The sequence below is a fragment of the Mytilus trossulus genome, chromosome 8 (genome assembly GCF_036588685.1).
Source record: "Mytilus trossulus isolate FHL-02 chromosome 8, PNRI_Mtr1.1.1.hap1, whole genome shotgun sequence".
NCBI classification, from domain to species: Eukaryota; Metazoa; Mollusca; class Bivalvia; order Mytilida; family Mytilidae; genus Mytilus; species Mytilus trossulus.
The window spans coordinates 63856906-63865515 of NC_086380.1; positions in this window are offsets into that span (position 1 = coordinate 63856906).

The following is an 8610-nucleotide window of genomic DNA, read 5'->3' on the forward strand; positions in this document are numbered from 1 at the left end:
ATCGATGACTAAATAATTTAAAAGTGATACAAAGATTATGCTCATTGAAATCCACAACGCCACTCAAACACGGATACAGCTAATAAGTTGATGTATAATACACCGTACGGCGCCAAAAGAACATCGATGTCCAAAGAAAAGAAAAATTAACAATAGGGAACGTAAAAATCTTCCCTTTAGTCTTAAATATGTGTGTCGAATTGTTGTTTTAAGCTCTCTTATTTTTATGTATGATGATCGATTTTTTTTGTTAATTGTCCTTTTGGTAAATACTGGCAGTACTTTTTAGGGAATTCTTGATTTTCTAACGAAAATAAATCACCAAAATCACGGTCAGTGTGTTTGAAATAATCAATTAAATGAATTTTAGACAGATCTTTACTGATTTTCTCTGTTTTTCTCAATTACAAACTTTAGTTACCAGCTTATTTAAAATATTAATTAATCTTAAGGAACACTGAAAAAATGGTGTTTTGAAAAAAGCAAAACGCATGCAACCGTATGTGGCGTTGTTGGTATTATTGCACCTTTAATGGAGAAATAACTTAAATTCAGTATTGTATTTTTTTAAATAATTTTACAGAGCAGTTCGCAGGACGTTTGGAACAGTGGAAGAAGGATGATCAACAATTTGTTAGTACTAAGGCAGAGAAACATGTCATGCAAAAAGTTTTGAAACAAAGTTCCGTTACATTGGTTGGAAACTCCGGCACTGGAAAAAGCTTTCTTTCTAAACACATTGCCCTAGAAATGAGGAAACAAGGCTACACTGTAATTCCATGTAGTAAACCTGGAGATATTGGAAAATATTTTAAACATGGTAGGAAAACATTATTTGTTTATGATGATGTCTGTGGCAAATATACTCTCAATAAAATAATTCACACTGACTGGACACAAAGACTTGATCATATACAATTTCTTCTAAAAGACAAATGTTGTAAAATCATCTCTACATGTAGATTGGAGGTATACAAAGATGAAGTGTTTAACAATCTCTCTATTTTCAAATTGTGTAACATCGATTTAAGTTCAGAAGAATTCAAACTTAGTGATGCCGAAAAATTAGCTTTAGTTGGAAAATACTTTCAGGGAAATCTTGATAAAGCAATTGAAATGTCTAAAAAATATGCATATGACTTTTTACCGTTTTTATGTTACGTGTATCATAAACAGAACCTCGAGAAAGATGTAAGCATTAGCTCTTTTTTTTGCAATCCGTTTGGCGTTTTTGAACATCAAGTTGCTCAAATGTATACAGAAGATGATACTGGTAAAATGAAATATTGTAGCTTGGTCCTTTGTGTAATGTTCAACAACACGCTGACCGAAGAACACTTTTCCATAAAGGATAAGAAGATAGGAGCAGTCCTACACGATTTACTAGGAGAATGTGAACTGAATGCTGGAACAACCATCAAAAGTTTAAAGAAATATCTTAAAACACTTGAAGGGACCTATGTGGTCAAGGAGGATAATACGTATAAAATTATCCATGATAAATTGTTTGATGTCCTTGCTAAGTACTTTGGAGAGAAGATGATGCCTATTTTCATTAAACATGCTAATACTGATTTCATCAAAGAGAGATTTCTATGGGGAAAAACAGACAGCATGGGCAAAGAAACAGAGTTTGTAATAGTTATACCTGATGAACATATAGATAAATATTTCGAAAGACTGCTGGAAGACTGGGGGAATCGTTTTGTATATAGTGTGTGTCAAAACAGAAATATGAATTTTACTGTGTTTACAGAAAAATTTATAACATTTTTGAACAAACTTGCACCAACAAAGCAGAGGGAACTTGTCTGTACTAAAGATATTCACAACAAAGTTATTGCCCTTGGTGGAAGTTGTCATATCGGTAGTTTTGAACTTGTCAAATGGTTGATAAGTAGGGAGAGTGATATTAATTATTGTGATGATAATGGGTGGTTTCCTTTATTATGGGCTAGCCAAAGAGGACATATTGATGTTGTAAAAGAACTGATACAACATTCAGCTGATGTCAATATGTGTGACAACACTGGTGTATCACCGCTACATGTAGCAAGTGATGGAGGACATGTTGATGTTGTTAAAGTACTGTTACAAAATTCAGCTAATGTAAATAAGTGTGACAATGATGATCCATCACCTCTGTATATAGCAAGTGAAAATGGACATGTAAATGTTGTTAAAGAACTGTTACAACATTCAGCTGATGTCAATAAGTGTAACAACAATGGTGTATCACCTCTAAATGTAGCTAGCTTTTATGGATATGTTCCTGTTGTAATAGCACTGTTACAACATTCAGCTAACGATAATAAGTGTGACAACAATGGTGAATCACCGCTGTATAAAGCAAGTGAGGAAGGACATATTGATATTGTTAAAGAGCTGTTACAACATTCAGCTGATGTCAATCAGTGTAACAAAAATCTTGTATCACCACTGTATAAAGCAAGTGAGGAAGGACATATTGATATTGTTAAAGAGCTGTTACAACATTCAGCTGATGTCAATCAGTGTAACAACAATCTTGTATCACCTCTGAATATAGCAAGCCATGATGGACATGTCGATGTTGTTATAGAACTGTTACAACATTCAGCCGATGTAAATAATTGCGACAGTGATGATGTATCATCTCTTCACATAGCAAGTCAGAATGGACACCTTGATGTTGTTATAGAACTGTTACAACATTCAGCTGATGTCAAAAGGTGCAACAATGATGGCGAATCACCTCTGTATATAGCAAGTCAGGAAGGACATGTTGATGTTGTTAAAGAACTGTTACAACATTCACCTGATGTCAATAAGTGTGAAATTTTTGGTGAATCTCCTCTGTATATAGCAAGTCAGAAAGGACATGTTAATGTTGTTAAAGAACTTTTACAACATTCAGCTGATGTCGATAAGTGTACAAATAATGGTGCATCACCTCTGATGATAGCAAGTGAGGAAGGGCATATTGCTGTTGTAAAAGAACTGATACAAAATTCAGCTGATGTAAATATGTGTGCCGAATACGATACTTCACCTCTGTATATTGCAAGTCAAATTGGACATGTTTATGTTGTAAAAGAACTATTACAACATTCAGCTGATGTCAATAAGTGTGACATTTATGGTGCATCAGCTCTGATTAAAGCAAGTGAGGAAGGGCATATTGCTGTTGTAAAAGAACTGATACAAAATTCAGCTGATGTCAATAGATGCACACATACTGGTGTATCTCCTCTGTACAAAGCAAGTCAGAATGGACATGTTGATGTTGTTAAAGAACTGTTACAACATTCAGCTGATGTCAACCAGTGCGACGAAGAAGGTCGAAATCCTCTTCATGTGGCACATGAGAATGGTCATTTGGAAATAGAAGCATTGATTGTACGAGCAAGTGCAAGTCAACATTGATGTCACAATGATTAATTCCACATTGACATTTTCGTTATTTCGTGTTTTTAAAGTTCCTTATATTGCAATTTGTTCTTACTGTATACTAGTGTTTCCCTCTTGAAGATAAGATATGTTGATGAGTCTATGGTTAATTAATTATTAACCCTTTAGACTTACACCTGTATCTTTTTTTATTTGAAATTCCCAACTAGATAAACAATGTAATGGGCCTTAATACATCGTGGATTATATACTAGAAAATCAGTTAACGTTATAACAAATTCTCTTTGGGTTTTTAAAAAAAATGAGCTGATTAGTTCAAAAGATATTAATTATTTGTACTTTTTCCAATTAATGTTAGAAACACTTTTATAAAATGATACTCAGTTATCGAACCGTACTGCGAGTACTGTTTACATTACTTTTGAATTGTTGGGTTGCTTTGATGTCTGAGTGATGTATTCCTAATATATTTTTGTTGTTCAGTTTAATATTTGATAATGCTGAGCCATATATAATATTACAGTTAATATGAAATGAAAAAAGAAATAGGTGAGATTATTATAAAATCTAAGACAAAGATAATGATTCCGGATAAGCCGTATTATTAAAACAGTAGTAGCAATAGTCTTCATTATGCCATCATTCAAGATTTACATAGTAATCGTGTGTGAATCCAAATTACCAATTCTTGTAATACTCATCAAATGTACACAGTTAGTTTAAATGGCAATGTTCTCAAATATACTATAAAATATATTAGAGTATAGGGTTTTTATCGAATACTATTGTCTTTTTTTTAAAGTGATACGCGACATACTTTGTTACCGGGGAATACATTCTATCACAGCACTTTTTTTAATTTTTAACAAACTTGTTTTTGTTTGTCTATTCTAGTCCACTTTGTTGATTACTGTCCATTCTTGACATGAGATGCTAGGTTTGCATAGAGCTAGGGTAGAAAAATAGCCTATTTGGAGCCTTTATATTTTTGAAAATAATTGTAAAAAGGTTTCTTATGTATCTCTTAATATTTTTATTTCTTTTGACTCTCATTGAGTAATTACCTGATCGATTGTATGAAGTACTATTTGAGTATATTTTCTGTAGTATATCATTTTGTTTTTTTAATTTTTGTTATTATCGTTACTCATGTTACATATTTATTGTATGTTTATTGCATATATTATTGTTTATAATAATATTGTATTTATGATATATGCCCTCCTGGTGCCCAAATTTAGCAATATAAATATTCTATTCTATTCTATTCTATTCTATATTGTATAACATTAAGATATCATTGCTTCTTTCTAAGAATTATTAGTATGTGTCATAAATAGCTTTGTAAAATATTTGCAGAAGACAATAACAATCAAAACCTAGGAGTAAACAAAGTCTCACAAAATCAAACGACATTAATAATTATGATAATTATTTGACTTACTGAGTCCTTCTCATTGCATTTGAGGAAGATATTTCCTGAATAGGACAAACACTTTTGTTTTGTCTACGTTTTTTGGTTTTAATAGAAAACAATCTTCGAGACCCCCCCCCCAAAAAAAACCAAAAAACAACACTATTATTTATAAACGGAATTTTCTTTACCGGAAGTATATTTTAGAATGTTCGACAGACTTGAGATGTAGGAATAGGTGTTCTCAAATAGTTAAAATAATTAAACCTTACTATCTATGTTTTCAACAGAAACAAAGGTAAAATGACAAACGAGTTCCAGGTTGTGTTTCTTTTATGCAAATTAAATAATAGAGACCTTGGGAATCATTTGAATTGACGGTTTTTTTTTTTCGCGATGTTGATAATTGCCCCCGTGAACATCGGTGGGACTGGTACGCTCGAAACATGAGATTTAACCCCTGTTTCGATACTGGAACCATTTTCATGGAATTTTAATATAGAGTGCACTGATGACGCAGGGGTCGATCCAGCCATTTTCAAAAGTGGATTCTAACCCAAATGAAGGGGGAGGGTTCCAACCATATGTTTCTATTCTAAAGCATTGATCGGCAAGAAATATGATGTAACAACCCGAACAGCCCGTGATCTCTCTGCGATGTTCATCATTTCAAAACAAAGTTAATACGCAAATCTATTCATCTGATTGTTAGGGACAAAAAAGTGTAGCAGGCGAGGAAAAATTGTCCTTAAAAATCCTTATGTTTAAATATTCGGCTGTGGGCGGTCCTGATTATAGATCCAGAAAAGTTCTTCGGACACATGTAGTTTTACGTGTTGCTTACATATTTTTTTTTTACAGAAGACACCTTTTAATATTTTGTTTCTGTATTGTTGTTTTGTTTTTGTATTTTGATATGACCCCTTATTTTGGCACCTGTAATCGTAAGTCTAAATTATGATCCTAGGTATAGACCTAGTTTTCACAAATTTCTAGTTAAAAGAACATTACATAGATCTGTAAACATATGCTTATTGTGACTCATTGTTATAAATTTCTTGACAAATTGATAAGACTTGCATGTGACAAGTGTCAATTGCTAAAGTCTATTTCTATTTTTAGATGTACTTTGTGTTTAATATCTTGTTGAGCTTTAATGGCTCATTAATATTTACTCCACATTTCCTTTGATATATTATAATCAATTTATACATTTACATAAAAAGTAGGTCAATGTGATTTACATGTGTGTACTTCATTGACTTTGTTAACTTGAATATCATGTTTATGAGCCCGGTGACTTTACGTAATCAGCCGATCATCCACGTTGAAGTTGATGCATAATAGATGCACTGTGGATTCAAAGGTCAGCACCCATACAAAATAAGTAAACATTTATCATTTTTATTGTTCATGACTTGTCTAATTTTAAGGTTTATATGGCATAATCTGTAGATTATTGAGTCATTTGTACCTTTGTACTAGTATATCACTTTTATTATTTATTGCATGTTATATCAAAATGTAACCAATTATTTGACTGATCTAGCTACTGCTGATACCGAATTGATTTTAATATTTTGTTTTCATGTTGATTTTTGTTGATGTGGGTATGCTTTGAAATATCCTTTGCTGCAAAACATGCCTATTATGTAAAATGTGTTTGCTTTAAGTCTTACATTTGTGTTACGAAAAATAGAAAAATAGAAAAAAAACATCATTTCCTGTATGTACGGAATAAACCACCAAGAAATTAGTTTTGTCATTTACTTTCATATTTCCGCCAAAATTACTAAAAGACGCTTTTATGTCATAACGTGTATTTTAATAATTCAAAATTTCATAAAATGTTCTTTAAGCCACAATGATTTTTTTTTCTAATACTATAAATACCATTACAGTTATAATGTATTTTTTTTCTACAGAAGACACCTTTTAATATTTTGTTTCTGTATTGTTGTTTTGTTTTTTTTATTTTGATATGATCCCTTGGTTTTGTCACCTGTAATCGTAAGTCTAATATGTGATCCTAGGTATATTTCTAGTTTTCATAAATTTCAAGTAGGAGGAACATTACATAGATTTGTAAACATATGCTTATTGTGACTCATTGTTATAAATTTCTTGACAAATTGATAAGACTTGTATGTGACAAGTGTCAATTGCAAAAGTTTATTTCTATATTTAGATGTACTTTGTGTTTAATGACTTGTTGAGCTTGAATGTCTCATTAATATTTACTCCACATTTTTTGTTGATATATTATAAACAATTTATACATTTACATAAAAAGTAGGTCAATGTGATTTACATGTGTGTACTTTATTGACGTTGTTAACTTGAATATCATGTTTAGGAGCTCAGTGACTTTACGTAATCAGCCGATCATCACAATTGAAGTTGATGCATAATAGATGCACTGTGAATTCAAAGGTCAGCACCCATACAAAATAAGTAAACATTTATCATTTTTTTTGTTCATGACTTGTCTAATTTTTAAGTTTATATGGCATAATCTGTAGATAGTCATTTATACTTTTACAAGTACTAGTATATCACTTTTATTATTTTTTGCATGTCATATCAATATATGACCAATAATTTGACTGATCTAGCTACTGTTGATACCGAATTGATTTTAATATTTTGTTTTGATGTTGATTTTTGTTAATGTGGGTACAATTTGAAATGTAGATTTTCTATGTAGAGAAACTGTATCCTTTGCTGCAAAACATGCAAATTATGTACAAACTGTTTGCTTGAAGTATTACATTTGTGTTACAAAAACTATAAAAACAGGAAAAAAAACATCATTTCCTGTATGTATAGAATACTTCAACAGAAAATTACTTAGGTCATTTACTTTCACATTTCTGCCAAAATTAGAAAAAGACACTTGTATGTACATGCAATAACGTGTATTTAAGAATTCAAAATTTCATAAAATGTTCTTTTAGCCATGATGATTTTTTTTCTAATACCATTACAGTAATAATGTAAATATATGAATCAGCGCATATAAATAATTTGTAGATCGAGACTACATAAATATATGTTTTGTATATTATATCAATATCAAATTGTTTTCCTTGTGCGCAATCATCCCTATAAAATATAAATAAAAGTTTGATAATGATTCAAGAGATGACCTAACACATGTTCTGGATGAAATTTTTTAGTATTGTGTTTTTCTTCTTTTTGTCGACCCTTCGACTTAAGTCGAAAAGGCGAGACTAAGCGATCCTACATTCCGTCGTCGTCGATGTCGTCGTCGTCGGCGACGGCGTTCAAAAATATCCACTCTGTGGTATAAGTTTTGGAAAATTTAATAACTTTCTTATATACAAACTATACTTCATTTCTACCAAACTTGGACAGAAGCTTGTTTATGATCATAAGATAGTATCCAGAAGTAAATTGTGTATGGAGATAAATCCATTTTTTCATATTATTCTTTTAAATGGACTTAGGTTTTCTGCCAGGAAACAACACATTCACTCTGTGGTTAATTTTTAAAAAAATTTAATAACTTTCTTATACTATTTTTGTTTGTACCAAACTAGGACAGAAGCTTGTTTATGATCAAAATCTAGTATCTAGAAAGGAAATTTTGATTATATTTGGTAACTGTGTATCTGTATTTTACTTGCAAATGGACATAGTATTTCTTCCAGTTAAGATTACATAAAGTCTGCAGTTAAAGTTTTTAAAATATGTATTCGATTCATACACTATCCTGAAATTTTTACCAAACTTGGACAGAAGTTTCTAACCATCAAAAGTTAGCATCAAGTGGAATATTTTTA